At 45.0% G+C, this 16,010-nt stretch overlaps 1 protein-coding gene across 2 annotated transcripts in view; it reads left to right on the top strand.

The window, feature by feature from the left end:
• Positions 1 to 16,010, top strand: part of CREM (cAMP responsive element modulator) — a 38,676-nt gene that overhangs the window by 788 nt on the left and 21,878 nt on the right. Inside the window, exon 1 of one of the 2 annotated variants that reach the window (XM_077491105.1) lies at positions 28 to 175. The exons of the other annotated variant lie outside the window; for it this stretch is intronic. The gene's annotated coding sequence lies outside the window, so the exon portion shown is untranslated. Of the gene's footprint in view, positions 1 to 27; positions 176 to 16,010 lie in introns of those variants that run through there. 2 annotated transcript variants of the gene reach the window in all.

The raw sequence follows: 16,010 nt of genomic DNA on the forward strand, positions 1-16,010 counted from the left end.
CCACCGCCAGTGATGATGACACTCGTACGTTCTTGTTGTCTCTTACAGAAGTTAACCCATTGACTGTTGTGAGCTGTGTTCGGAGTGGTGCTATGGCTTAAAGAATATAAAGGCAAGAACAAGAATGATTACCAGTCTTTAGATGTGAAGGCTGCATTCTTTTTCTTATTTCAAGGTAAGCACTTAGGGGGGTGTCCATAGATGGGCACACGGCTCACTGGGAATGAAAGCTGGGGGGGGGGATTTGCTCACCCTTTTTCTGGAACCTGACCCAACTTTTTTTTTTTCTTATCCTCCTGCTGAATACATGGTGAAAAGGGGTTCTTTCTGATTGGTCAGTGGGTGTAGAGGTTTTCCAATATACTGGATGACCCCCGTCAGCGATGACGACACTCGTACATTGTTGTTGTCACTTCCAGAAGTTAACCCATTGAGTGACTGCTGTAAGCTGTGCTTGAAGTAGTTATGAGATGAAAGGAAATCTAAGGGCAAGAACAGGAATGTATTCTATTGCAGCTTACCAGTCTTTAGATGTGATTGGCTGCATTCTTTTTCTTATTCCAGGCTAAGGACTTGGCACTAAGGGGTGTCCATAGATGGGCACACAGCTCGCCGACAATGAAGGCTGCTGAGAAATTTGCCCACCTTTCTTATGGGACCTGCCCTAACTTCTTTTCTTTTCCTAGTGGATACATGGTGAAAAGGGCTCATTCTTCATTCTGATTGGTCAGTGAGTTTAGAGATTTTCCAATACATTGGATGACCCCCCCTCCCCCCTCCTTTCCCTCCAGCAATTACAACACTCATACGTTCTTTACAGAAGTTAACTCATTGACTACTGTACTTTGGTGTTACAGCTTTAAGTGGTAGTAAGCCCCAGGGCATTTTTATTTTTTTGTACCCTGCGAGGTAATGTGATAATGTGCAAGTATGCGCATACTAGCACGTTATGTTAAACTTACCTGAAAAAAAAAAATCCCTTCTAGTACTGAGATGTCAGAACTGCAGACACTTCCATCTTCACCCATCTTCCTTCGGGTTTACGGACTCCAGGCTGTGTGACTGGTTGGAGCCGCGATGACATCACTCCCATGTATGCATGCAGGAGCCGCGGTTTAAGGCACATGGCTCTGAAGGAACGGCACGAGGACTGGTTCCTCCAGAGCGCATGCACCAGTGATGTCACTGGCTGCTCGTACAGCAAATATCTCCTAAACGGTACACTACCCATAGGTTAGCCTTATGATAGACTTACCTATAGGTAAATGTCAGAGATGGGAGTTTACTCCCACCTTTTAAAGGTTATTTAAAAACAAGAACAAAAATGTAATAGAGTACAATTTACCATTCCTCAGATGTGATGACTGTACGAGTTTTCTTATTTCAACATTTTCTGTTGATCCTGATAGAAATCCAGTGTCCTTGCCACTTCTTATGAGCTGAACTGAAATCCCAAACAATGTTTTCAACCTTAATGAAAGGAAAGTCCAGAGGGCTGCACACTAAACTGAGATCCAAATGCCTTTATTCACATAAAACCATGAGGAGCACTACATGTATAAGCAAGGGAGAAATGGCTTACATCTTTCACACACAAATTGTGCTTTATCAAAGCCCTTTTCAACCTTCCCAGCTATCTTCTGTGAACTGCAAAACCACTCCTACCCATGAAGATGAACAGGGGAGGGGTTTGTAGTCCAAATTAAGTGTGCAGCCTAGGGTGACAACTCTGCTCTTGCAGTGAGTGAGCGTTGTCACTGTAGGATGGGAAATGTGTTATTGGCAGGATCACCAGGTGAAAAAATAGGTAAAAGCCTTAAAAAGGAAAATAATGCAGCCACCACATGCTTAAGGCCAAGATGGGGGGGAAAAGTTGCAGCAGTTCCCAGCAGCAGTTTATCCCCGCCAAGCCTGCACACTGCCTTATTTAGCCGTGATAGTGAGTTGATCTGGCTTTGGTTAGCCATGGTAAGACAAAGCTTCCAGCAACGGATTTATTGCAAATTAAAAGGCAAGCTGTCATCTGTCACCAAGGGGTTGGCACAGTTCTGATTCTGAATCGTGAGCAATGTGACATTACTGGACTATCTATACACATAGAGGAAACCTGCCTGTCATATGCTGGGACTGTCATTCGGCAAGAATTGCAGATTTTGTTCAACTTGCTTCAATGTTTTATGTTCGATAGTCAATGTTATTAAATGCATCACATCCCCAATTGTAAATATAAACCACAAAAAAAAAGAGCCCCACTGTTTTCTTTGCTGTTTTGAAAATAAGTAAAAGCTACAACAAGGAAAATAAGATCAACAATTCGATTTTTTTTATTTTTATTTTTTCATAATTTTCTAGTGAATATTATAATTTTAATCTTAAATCCTAATTTGTTATTACAAGCAACAACTTCTGCCCGTGGCAGTCAATTCGATTTTGTCTTTTTTTCTTTGATCTGCAATGGGAACATAAAGACCCTGACTGGTTGTTTTGGCAAAAGCATCGCTTTTCTTCTGGTTTTCTTATATTTTTCCATATAGTGTGTATAATGCTATTTCTGTTTATTATATAGCTATTCTATGCATATTTGTGTTTTTTTTCTGGACTACATATGTCTATTAATATGCCTTTAAGGAATACTAAAGTTGTAAATGTTGCGTAAACAGCCTCGGAGGCAGTAAGAAATTCTTGCAGTGTGCTGTTGGCATTGGTTAATGTTTAAATAGTGACATTTCAGATGGGAGCTCTCAGATGTATGAGATATGTCGTCACAGTGCTTCTAGAATTTGCTATGTATTGTACACAGGAAATGCATTCACCCGTACCGCCCTCTTTAGCCTTTTGGAGCAAAACAAACCTACACATGCAGAATAGCCACTCCTCCTGGATATTGGCAGAAGACAAACATGGCAAACAACCAGCCTTCCTTGTGACTGAGTGGGCAGCTGTTGGGATCTCATCTCGGTGCGATCGATCATCAAAAACTGTCAAAATCCCATAGATCATAAAAGAAAAGAGTGGGCATTCTGAGTACTGTCCTTACCCCAGCCACCTAAAATATAACCTAAAGGCAAAACTTTTTATTTTATGTGTTTATAATGCAAACTGTTGGCGCTAAATAAATCCTGTATAATACTAATAACACACTTCACAGTGACGGCCCGTCCATTATGGGGGCACAGGGCACCGCCCCCCCCCTCAATCCATGCGTCTGGCCCTCTAATCTACATGTACATTAATTCCAGAGGCTCTAATATTCTTCAAAATAGGGTGGGCTCGGGTGCAGAGCATTGCGCCCAAAGCCCACCCAGTTGTGTATGAATAGTGAATGATGGGTACCACATTCATGCTTGCTGTTTTTTTCAGTGAAATAACTGCCTGACTATGGTATGCTTTGTATATGAAGAGACAGGCTGGCCATGAATGGATGGGTTTTCATCACCCACTGTCTGATCTTTTCAAAAAATGAAGAGATTCCCCTATTCACACAAGCAAAGTAGATGGAGGAATTCTCACTGTGCTGTTTTATTCCGACAGCGAGGACTCCTGTATGGCCAGCTTTATTCTCTGTATACTCCGCTTTTCTGGAGGCCTGTGTCTTCTACTTCTCCTCTGCTCCATTATTGGAGTCTTAGATATGCAACATACCAAAACTGTTGAATGCCAGTGTCCCATGCCATTTGCTAGTGTTCCATCCAATCCAAGATACTGATGGAGACTTCAGTTCTGGGATAGAGGGTAGGTAGGAGACACTGGATCCTGAGAGGCAAGTATAATGGCTTTTCTGATGCAGAGAACTTTGGATTCTTTTTAATGCTCTCCATACTCTAATGCCATGTACACACGATTGGAATTCCAGCCATAAAAAGAACGATGAGAGCTTTTCATCAGAAAATGCGACCGTGTGTATGCTCCATCGGAATTTAGCTGTCCGAATTCCCGCCAGCCAAAAATTGATAGCATGTTCTCAATTTTCCCGACGGAAAAACTTTCTATCGGTAATTCCGATTGTGTGTATGCAATTCCGACACGCCAAAAATCATGCATGCTCAGATTCAACTACGAGACAGAAGCTATTGACTACTGGCTATTGAACTTCCTTTTTCATAGTTGCGTCGTACGTGTTGTACGTCACCGCATTATAAACGATCGGAATTTGGTGTGACCGTGTGTAGGCAAGACAGCTTGAGCCGAATTCCGTCAGGAAAACCGCCAGCGCTTTTTCCGACGAGAATTCCGATTGTGTGTACGCGGCATTAAAAGTGAAATGCTTTGTCTGCAGTAAAACTTTACAAAACTCACATGGGTCACTGAGGCGTAATAAAGAGCCCTTACCATGGCAGAAGTGAACTCTTTGACTTTCTTTGTGTGTGTGTGTGTGTGTAAAAGGCTGTTATCTGATTATCTGTTATGACTGTAGTTAAAATTCATCTTAAATTTGTAGTGGTGAGGGCCCGTTCACACCAGCTGCATTGGACAGCCTTTGCCAGAACAGTCTCACTGCATAGATAAAGCAATTTGCCTTATTACTAATTTAGGTTTGTCATATGGGTGACCACCGCCAGCTCCTTGTAAAAGTGGCAGTCTTTATTAAATGTTTAAACAAGCCAGAAAATAAAACCGCTTACTTGCAGCAAATGAACACAGAATAGTCCATAACTCTGGTTCAAATGGCATAAACAAGGTAATAGTGCACTGGCTCCATACTGGTCCCACCCTTGGACCCCTGAAGCAGATTGGGAAATCCCAGATCCCTAAAGAGGAGGTTTTCACAGCTCTGTACCCATGGATCAATCCCAGGCTTCATTCACCCTGCTCACTAAGGTATGCCCAGCTCTCTCACTGCCCAGTGTCGGTGCCGACTGTTTCCTCTTTATTTTCTGGAGTCTGAGGCAGCTGGGTTAACTCCTTTTTAGGACCAAAAATCTTTGACATTCCAAAATTCTGGGTCCCTAAAGCCCCATACACACTATCGGTTTTTCTGCTGAGTTTTTCCTTCAGATTTACCAAAACCATATAATGTGAGGTCAAACCTTAGGAGTTTCAATGTGTATGCAATCAGGCAGGCCCTTGCACTACATGGTTTTGGTAAACCTAAAGGAAAAACTCAGCAGAAAAACTGATAGTGTGTATGGGGCTTAATATAAACTTGGCAATCTGGGGAATACTTGAATGTCAGTCCTCTCTTCTCTAGCTGGACTACCCCAGAACCCTTCAGCCTGCATGTGCGAGAATCATTGAGCACTCAACATGTCTTCAAATGTCCCCTGTAAAGGGACCACAACCTGAATAGTTAGGAAATATACCAGCCATTCAGGACCCAACCCTGGGGTCCTGCACTCGTTAGATGTCACTGTGACATCACAAAACAAAGGTTACAGTTGGATGCTCTGTTTTTAGCAAATTGCCCTACTCCATGCCGGCATCTGCTTTCTAATACAAGCTGGTATGAAGAAGCCTTAATATTATATTTTATTCCTGGTCCAGAGTCTTTGGCCTATTGCAGACTTTATGTGACGGTCTGAAAGGATATACCAGGCCTCTTTGCACCCCCATAGAAATTGTATTCATACCTTTTTTATATCTGCCAAGCTGACCATCGCCCCAGCCTGGAAGATCCCAGCTGTTACCTTCCAGGGGTTGAGAATCAGAATGACTTTAAAGCCTCATACACACACTCAGATTTTCTGCTGATTTTTGTCTTCAGATTTACCAAAACCATGTAGTACAAGGGCCTGCCTGATTGCATACAAATTGAAACTCCTAAGGTTTGATCTCGTATTATATGGTTTTAGTAAATCTGAAGACAAAAATCAGCAGAAAATCTGATTGAGGGACTCGCATGCAAAATTTCTGAAATTCTGGGAACCATGGATAAGTTATTCTTTTCCGTCCCTACCCTGACTAGCTTGGTCAACTTTAAAGCTTGCTTGTATAGGTCCAGTGTCCGTGGTGCTCATCCTCTCCTGGGGCTGATCTCCTCCTCCTTTTTTCTCTTTTCTTTCTCTCTCTTTTCTCCTCTTTCTGTTTCTTCCTTTTCTCCCTTAATTTTTGATATAAAGGCTATCATTCAGATTGCTGTTCTCCAATGTGATATCTACCTAATACTTAACTTGGACCTCTGTGGTCCAGGTAACATTTTTTTTGTTTTTGTTATGCATTACATGTTCATACGCTGTTTCTTCACATGCATGTCAGTTGCTGCCCCTACGTGGGCAAACCATGGCTTGCTATGATTCTTGAAACTTCAATTGATGTGTGGGTAACACCTAGGCCTTGGAAATGTTAGTGCGTCAGTTTCGTTTTCCACCTAAGATACCAACTCGGTTTCACAATTCAAGACACTTTTTGAGTTTTTGCATGACCCGTTTTCCTTTGAAATCAATGTGTCATCGTGCACTTCCATGCTACCTTGGATCGATGTGGGTTATAACTCTCATTGTGCTGAAATGTAAAGTACAACCAATGCGCACCAACATGTTTTTGGTGCATTTTATGTTTTATATGGATGTTTGAGACAGCACCACTAAGCAGCCCAGGATCCCATCACTAAGGCTGGATTCACACCTATGCATTTTTAGTGCTTTTTGCATTTTGCAGATTTGCACTACAGAACGAGTTCAATAGGAAACCATGTTAAATGGACTGTAGTGCAAATCTGCAAAATGCAAAAAGCACCAAAAATGCATAGATGTGAATCCAGCCTAACACTGAACCCAGGGGTGGTTCATATGCGTGTAAAAGAAAGAAGGAAATGATACTGCGCTATGGATTATATAAAGGAAATGGGGAAAAAATCTTTTATTTGTGCAGTTTTATGCTTTAGGGGGTTGTAGCTGCCTCTACAGTTTACTTCTACCCGTAGGTAGAATAAAGGATGAAAAAGAAAGGAAAGTAGGAATGGCGCTACCCTCTAATTTACTAAAGTGAATATTGTGCTAGAAAAATTATACTATCGGGATACTGTGTCCTTAAATTAAATTGAAAAAAGTGAAATTAAAATTAAAAGAAAAAAAGTTTCTTTTTTTGTCCATACTTGAAACCAAAGTGCTGTGTTAGACCCTCTGTCAGGAGTTGGTGAAATGTGTAATATATGACCCAAGGAAAAATAACTAAATAGAAATATGAATAAACTCACTTTTTTTCCTGTATGAAAGTGCTATTTATTTTATTTTTTTCAAGGGTGTACCATGTGTAGAAAAAAAATATTATTTGTGTGTTAGACCCCCTGTGCTAGGTTTAAGAATGCCAGACAGAATATAATATTTATATTTAGAAAAATGCAGAACAAAATGTATATTTATATTTAGAAAACCCACTTATAAAATACTACCTCTGGTGAAAGGAACCTATTTATTTGGGAGATCACCAGCACCTGACAGAGGGTCTAACACAGCACTTTGGTTTCAAGTATGGGAAAAAAATGTTTTCTTTTTAATTTTAATTTCACTTTTTTCAATTTAATTTAAGGACACAGTATCCTGATAGTAGAATTTTTCTAGCACAATTTTCTCTTTAGTAAATTAGAGGGCAGCGCCATTTCTACTTTCCTTTCTTTTACATATGTGTGTACTAACTGAACTTAATTGTGAGGTCACACACTCTGAGGTGAGCGTATACACATAAGCACCTGTGTGGACACGAGAACACTTTTGAATCACCATTACAAGATTTGACAAATTTTTGAATAGACTTCATTATCCAATTATGGTGTTTTTTTTTTTGTTTTTTTTTGATTCACAAGATTTTCTTCTATTGTATTAATTTTTGCGCATGCCACTTTTTTAGTTCACTGGGTCACTTTATACATTCATGCATGTGCTTGGATTATTAAGCTGTTTGATTATATGCTTTATATTAATTTGATAATTTGATTCACAATAAATATATATATACACACACACACACACACACACACACACACACACACACACACACACACACACACGATCAGTGTCAGAAGCTGTCCAGATAGGAGTTGATATATACTAGTGGTAGCTCGCAAGGTTTTTTTGTTTCTAATGCCACGTACACACGATCAGACTATCCGGTGGACTTAGCCTGGCGGGCAAACCGCCGGAAAGTCCGCCAAATTTCCGAACGAGCGGACCTGCCCACAACACGGGACTTGTCCGCTGGACTATCCGCCGTACTTTTGAAATGAACGGACTTGCCCACACATGGAGCAAAGTCCGTTCATTTTGAACGTGGCTCCAGGTAGCCGGGACTAGCAAAGGATGTCAATGTTGCCGCCTTCGGCGGCGAGATTGACACATCCCTGGCCCCATCACCTGGTATGGACTTAAAGGGGAAGCCCTACGCCAAAAAAAAAAACGACGTGGGAGTCCCCCCCCCCAAGGTCCATTTAAGACCCTTATCCGAGCACGCAACCCGGCCGGTCAGGAAAGGGGTGGGGACGAGCGAGCAGCCCCCCCCCCTCCTGAGCCGTACCAGGCCGCATACCCTCAACATGGGGGGGTGCTTTGGGGAAGGGGGACCCGCGGCCCCCCCCCACCCCACCCCAAAGCACCTTGTGCCCATGTTGATGAGGACAAGGGCCTCTTCCTGACAACCCTGGTTGTTGGTTGTCGTGGTCTGCAGGCAGGGTGCTTAGCGGAATCCAGGAGCCCCCTTTAATAAGGGGGCCCCCGGATACCGGCCCTCCACCCTATGTGAATGAGTATGGGGTACAATGTACCCCTACCCATTCACCTGTGGAAAAAAATGTAAATAAAACACAACACACAAGGTTTAAAAATTTATTGCACAGCTCGGATGGGTCTTCTCGCCAAAATATATATATATATAATTTCTTTCTCAGTTTAGGCCGATATATATATTCTTCCACATATTTTTGGTAAAAAAATCGCAATAAGCGTATATTGGTTTGCGCAAAAGTTATAGGCGCGTACAAAATGGGGGATAGATTTATGATGTTGTTGTTATTATTTATTATTATTATTATTATTTTTTTTATTAGTAATGGCGGCGATCTGCGATTTTCATTGTGACTGCAACATTATGGCAGACACTTTTGACACTATTTTGGGACCATTAAAAAATGTACTAATTACTGTGTAAATGACACTGGCAGGGAAGGGGTTAATCAATGCAAAATATTCCCCTTAGATTCCACAGTAAGTATAACAAGCATGCTTTACTGCATATATAGACTGATTTTACTGTTGTGGGTTTAGCAACAATTTAACCACCTCAATACAGGGCACTTACACCCCCTTCCTGCCCAGACCAATTTTCTGCATTCAGCGCTCTCTCACTTTGACAATTACTCAGTCATGCAACACTGTACCCTTACTTTTTTCCACACAAATAGTGATTTCTTTTGGTGGGACCTAGCATGTGTCTTTTTAACCTGAAGACTTGCATTTTTTTCTGCGATACGGACCGGCCGAGCGACTTGGAGTCGCATATTTCCAATAAGCTCTAGCTACTAGTGGAGTATGGAAAAGGGGCATATGGAAGAGGCGCTGAAGAGGTGTATGCCTGGTCACTGACAGGTGAAGCCGCGTGTTAGTCGTGAGCCTAGCTACTAGCAGGTGACTATCGCCCCCCCCCCCCCCCCCCCAGAAGTCCGGCATGTGTTTGGGGACCTACCTCGGCTGGTGTCCGTCTACAGGAGTGGTGAGCTGTATGTTGTCCATGGCAGCCTTTCTGTGTCATTTTCTGTGTGTTTCTTGTTTTATTGCGGTGTGTCTTTTTTTTCCCCCATACAGCGCTGTGCGATGTATCTGGCTTGCTGGGCGGCTGGTTTCCTTGCGTTCCAGCCACCCAGTTACTTCCTCGTTCACCGCTCGGTCACTCTGCGCATGCGTGAGACCGGCGAGAGGACGAGGCTTGGTTCACGCATGCGCGTTGCGGGCTTCGCGCATGCGCACTAGCGTTTTCATGACGTAATTCGTGACGTCATTAAGGCGGCAGTTTTAAAAACAGAGAACAGCTTGCAGAGACTCTGGGATGCTTGTAAAGCCTGCAGTGCCATTCCTGAGCCCTGGTTTCTTCAGCATTAGGTATGTGTCTTTGATAAAGGTCAGTTTATCTTTGCTTACCCTAGCTGTTCTCTGTGTTTAATTGGGGCTGTTTTATTTCCAGCCCTGATGGATCCTTTGGATGCCTTGCCGCCTGCTAGTGGCCAGCCCTCTCGGAGAAGGAACATTAGGGGATGTTCCACTAACACTGCTGGGTTTTCCCTTTTTCAGCCCTTCTAGGTCTACTCAACGCCGGAGTTCTCACCGAGGAAGTTATTCGTCTAAGTCCCACCGCCGGCATTCCTCTTACAGATCCAGACGACATGATTCTCCTGCGAGAACCAGTCTCCGTAGCTGGGAATCTTCCCGCCCTTCAACAGCTTGCCCAAGTCACGCAGCTGAAGGTTTATGCTGGGGGTGCAGGACGCAGGTTCCTGCTGACAAGTCCCTTTGTGATGCCTGTTATGTTAAAGCGACGGGTGAAAGGAGTGACTCTGACCAACAGCTGAAGTCTATGGTGGAAAGATTGGTCAAGGACAGTCTAAAGAAATTTGAAGCCCCCCAGTTGTCTCCCATAGAGTCTCCAAGGTCTCCAGGGAGGGATGCTCAGGCCCAGGACACATGGGATTCCTCTCTGCCTAGCCATCCGTCTGCTGTCCTCTCAGATAGTGAATCTGAGGAAGAAGAGTCTGGTTCGGGTTTTGACTTTGCCCTGCTTCCTCCTTTGGTCAAAGCCATCAAGGAAACGCTGAACTGGGAAGAGCCGGTAGTGGCTCCGGCGAAGCAAAGAAAGTTTTTTTTTTTTTAAGCAATTAAAGAAGTATTTAGCTTCCCTTTCCTCTCAGAGTTGGGAGAAGTGATCTCGGATGAGTGGAGCAAGGTAGAGAAAAAGAATTCTCTTCTATCTAAGATCCAGAGATTTTACCCTTTTAAGGAGGAAGAAGTTAAAAATTTGGAGTCTTCCCCTCTGGTGGATGCGGCTGTAATGAGATTGGTCAGACATGTGACCCTTCCTCTTGAGGACACGGTCTCTTTTAAGGATGCTCTGGATAGGAGAATTGATTCTGACCTGAAGAGGATCTATCTTACGGCTGGCATGGCCTGTAAACCGGCTCTGGCCTTAGCCGCTCTGTCTAGAGCGATGGAAGTTTGGTCTGATAGTGTTGATGAAACACTCAGGAACATCTCAGAAGATCTGGCCAAGAGTTCTCCAATTCAAGAACTAAGACTGGCTTCAGCTTTCCTGGGAGAGGCCTCGATCGATATTATCCGACTGGTGGCTCGAGCTATGCTCTTGTCTGTAACTGCCAAGCGTGCCCTGTGGCTCCGTCCTTGGCTAGCCGATCCCGCTTCTAAGCAGGTTTGGTGCCGTATTCCTTTTGATGGTTCTTCCCTTTTCGGCAATAAGCTGGATAGTGCTATAACTCGAGCCACCGGGGGTAAGTCAGGGTTTCTCCCCCAGGATAGGCGCCTGCAGAATCAAAGGAGATCGTTCCCAAGAAAGCAGGGTCAAGATCGTGCCAGGGAGGTACGCACTTACAGGCCTGGACGGGAATTTTCCAGATCTTGGAGATCCAGACAGACATCTCTCAAAAAATCTGCAAAGAGCAGTTCAATGGGGGAAAAGGAGCCTACTAAGTCCTTTTGAGATCCGGCCCGTCCAGGCGGTCCGGGTAGGAGCTCGATTGTTCCACTTTCGGCACGTCTGGGCGGCCTTGATCCAGGATTTTTGGACCATCAAGACGGTCTCCTCCGGGCACACTTGGTCGTTCAGCAGTGTCCCCAAACTCAAGTGTGTTCCCACATCCATTCCAAGGTCGGAAGAAAAAAGACAAATTCTTTTAACCTACATAAAATCTTTGTTGGGTCAAGGCGCCACTATTCCTGTTCCTGACAACCAACGCGGCATGGGAATGTATTCCCCTCTTTTCCTGGTTCAGAAAAAGAACGGTACGTGGAGACCCGTAATAGACTTGACGCGTCTAAATCGCTTCATACGAAAGGAGAAGTTCAAAATGGAAACTCTGTCCACGATTCAACAATCAGTGCAGCCAGGGGACTGGCTTGTATCAATAGACCTCAAGGACGCCTATTTTCACGTTCCAGTGGCCACAGAGTTCCAACAGTTTCTTCATTTCTCCATTGGCCAGCTTCATTTACAGTTTACCTGCCTTCCTTTCGGTCTGTCAACCTCCCCTCGCACATTCTCGAAGGTCCTTCTAGCAGTCGTAGCATTGTTGAGAGTCAGGAAAATCCGGATTCATCATTATCTGGGCCATTTACTTCTTCTTGCTCAGGACAAGGATTGTCTCTTGAAACACAGGGATCAAGTCATCGCAACCCTCAAGGAATTCGGGTGGCTCCTGAATTTAGAGAAAAGCCAGTTAGTTCCTACACAGTCTCTCGTGTTCCTCGGCGCTCTGTTCAATACGGCAAAAGGTACCATCTCTCTGCCCGAGGAGAAGATTGCAGTAGTACGGGACAGGATCCACCTGGCTCTCTCTTCGTCTCGTCTCAGTGCTCTTCATTGCCTAAAGATCATAGGCACCATGGTGTCTACCATACCGATGGTGAAGTGGGCACAGTGGAGGATGCGCCCCTTTCAAATGGGTTTTCTTTGCCAGTGGTCGGGAGAAAAGGTCCAGTCCATCGAGATTACTCAGACCATGAGAGGTTCCCTCCTCTGGTGGCTTCATCGGGAGAACCTGTTGAATTGCCACTCTCTTCTTCCAATCAAATGGATGTCAGTGACGTCAGATGCCAGCAACAAGGGCTGGAGGGCACATTGTCTATCGGAAGTGGCTCAGGGCATTTGGGACTTTCCCTCTCGGGGAATAGTGTCAAATGTGTTAGAACTACGAGCAGCCTTCCTAGCGCTGTTGGCATTTCCACATCTGATAGTGGGAGCATCCGTAGTCCTCAGGCTGGACAATACGACTGCGGTCGCATACGTAAGGAAGCAAGGGGGCACCAGAAGTCGGTCTCTGCTGAGGGTAGTGGATCCAATAATGCGTTGGGCCCAGAGGAATCTGGCCAACTTAACAGCAGCCTATGTGCCTGGAGTAATCAATGTCCAAGCGGACTTTCTCTCACGAGTCCACTTGGACAACAACGAGTGGACCCTACATGAAGATGTGTTTCAGTGGGTTCTATCCCTGGAGATGTCTCCAGAAGTGGATCTCTTCGCCTCCCGTTTCAACAGGAAGCTAACGAGGTTCTATTCGAGGTTCAAGGATCCGCAGGCCTACGGGATAGATGCCCTAACAGAGCAGTGGTGGTTCCACAAGGCATACGCCTTCCCTCCAATTCCAATTATCTTTCAGTTCCTGAAGAGACTCAGATGGGAAGAAGTAGAAGTGTTGGCAATAATTCCGCATTGGCCCAACAGGCCTTGGTTTCCTCTCCTATCCCTCCTCAGCTTTCGGGACCCAGTTCCTCTTCCATCCAGACGGGACCTGCTCTCCCAGGGTTCGATTCTCCATCCATGTCCGGCTCACCTTCAGTTGAGTGCCTGGTTCTTGAGAGGGGAAGGCTGGAAGCACTAGGGTGTCCTAAGGAAGCCATTTCCACCCTCTTAAGTGCAAGGAGAAGAAGTACTAATAAGGTGTATGAACGGATCTGGGCCAAATTTGTATCTTATGTGTCCTCCAGAACTAGTTCCTACGTTTCACCCACAGTTCAAGAAGTTTTAGGTTTCCTGCAATCAGGCTTGGACTTACCCTTGTCAGTTAGCTCCCTTCCGGTTCAAGTCTCGGCTATCTCCGCATTTACAGGGGTTCAGTGGGCCAAGCATGCCCTTATCCAGCAGTTCTTCAAAGGCGCAGTAAGATTGAGACCCCAGAAAAAACCCAGATTCCCTAAATGGGATCTGCCTCTAGTTCTGGACTTCTTTTCTCTTTTCAGTAAGGCTCTTTCCATCAGAGAACTCGCCTTGAAAACTGCATTCCTGGTGGCGGTCACCTCGGCAAAACGAGTATCAGAGATTCAAGCTCTAGGAGTCAAGGAGCCTTTTCTAACTTTTTTCCAGACAGAGTGGTCCTAGTTCCAATGTTGGGGTCCAACCCTAAGGTCGCTTCGGTTTTTCATGAAAATCAAGAAATCTCTCTACCCATATTCAGATCCTCGGATTCCTCCGAAATTCATCCACTTGATGTTGGGCACTCATTAAAGCTCTATTTGAAAGCTACAGCTCCATTCCGGCAGTCAGACTGCCTGTTCATTCGGTTCTGTGGGAAGAACAAGGGCACTAGAGCATCAGTCAGGTCAATTGCGGCATGGATAGTTCAAGCAATCCAGTGGGCATACAGAGAAAAGGGCTTGGCTCCTCCTCAGGAGGTGACGGCGCATTCGACCAGAAGTCTTTCTACCTCGTGGGCAGCCTCTTGCCACGTGGCTCCTGACGTGATATGCAGGGCGGCCTCGTGGTCTTCAATACACACCTTTTATGTCTCATTATTGTGTTGAGCCGGCGGCTCTATCCTCAGTTGACTTTGGAGTTAAAGTTTTGTCTGTTGACGGTGTCAAATAAATCTTTGTTAAGCAGCATTTTTGCCCACCCGGGTGTGTCTTGGCGAGTTATTTCCCACACCTAAGCTGCCATGGAGTCTGTCGGGAAAACGGAAAATTTATGTCAAAATACTTACCGTAATTTTCCTTTCCTGATGGACTCCATGGCAGCAGGAGTTCCCTCCCAAATGGCTGGAGTAGGATAGTTACCGAACACGGCCTCTGGCAGGGAGCAAAGATTTATGGGAGTATCGTCCTATAGAGTAATGGAGGCGGGACTAAACCCACACGTAGGCTGCCATGGAGTTCATCAGGAAAGGAAAATTACGGTAAGTATTTTGACATAAATTTTCAGTTTTTTGTGTGGGTTTTTTTTTTAACAAAATTGTCATATTATCGGGTTATTTTTCACACTCCGCATATGCATACAACAAATTACACCCCAAAATACATTCTGCTACACTTCCTGAGTATGGCGATAACCACATGTGTGAAACTTTTACACAGCCTGGCCACATACAGAGGCCCAACATTTAAGTAGTACCTTCAGGTGTTCTAGGAGCATAAATTACACTTCTCATTTCATTCCTGCCTATCACACTTTTGAAGGTCCTTGAGCACGAGGACAATGGAATTGCCCACAAAATGACCCCATTTGGGAAAGCAAACACCCCAACGTATATTCAATGAGGCATGGGCTGCAAATAGGTACTCGGGTAACTTGATGAGTTGCAGACAGGTACTCGGGTACACTGATGGGCTGGTGACAGGTGCTCTGATGGGCTGTTGACAGATACTCGGGTATTCTGATGGCCTGGTGACAGATACTCTGTTAGTCTGATGGCCTGGAGACGGGTGCTCTGATGGCCTGGAGATGGGTATTTTGATGGCCTGGTGACAGGTACTCGGGTACTGTGATGACCTGGTGACAGGTACTCAGATGAACTGTGACAGGTACTTTGATAGGTGGTGACAGGTCCTTTCTATTGGGGGGGGGGGGGGGGCGGCAGCAATCGGTGTGATTGGTGTACACTAAGCGTTAATGAGATGTTACCGCAATCTCCTCCTCGCACACGATTGGTGTGTGAGGAGGAGAACCCGGTAACATCTCTTTACCGCTCTATGGCATTTAGCCGATCACTAAATGTAAACAAACAGCCACCGTCCATTGGCTATTTACCAGCGTCTGTGGCGAGCAGTGTTCCCGGAAATACGCTGCCACCGATATGCGCTGTGCAAAGTGAGGCGGTGACATCTGTGATTGGCTGTGTTTTCACCACGGCCGATCACGTGGTAAACAGCCATGCCCGATGGCTGTTCACCCCCCTCAGAGGTGAGAGGTGTCTCCGACGCCACCGAAGGTACAGGGCTGCGCACACGCGATCGTGTGCTTTCCCTGTACAAATGAACGGATGTCATATGATGCCTGCCCAGAACGAGAGCCATACAGCCTGGCCGTCATATGGCGGGCGGCAAGCGGTTAAGGTCAAAGTGAGAGGTTATGTTGAAAACTTCACCCCCAGC

This window comes from Lithobates pipiens, unplaced genomic scaffold (assembly GCF_037356315.1).
Source record: "Lithobates pipiens isolate NorthernLeopardFrog02 unplaced genomic scaffold, aLitPip1_a1.2 Scaffold_19, whole genome shotgun sequence".
Lineage (NCBI taxonomy): Eukaryota > Metazoa > Chordata > Amphibia > Anura > Ranidae > Lithobates > Lithobates pipiens.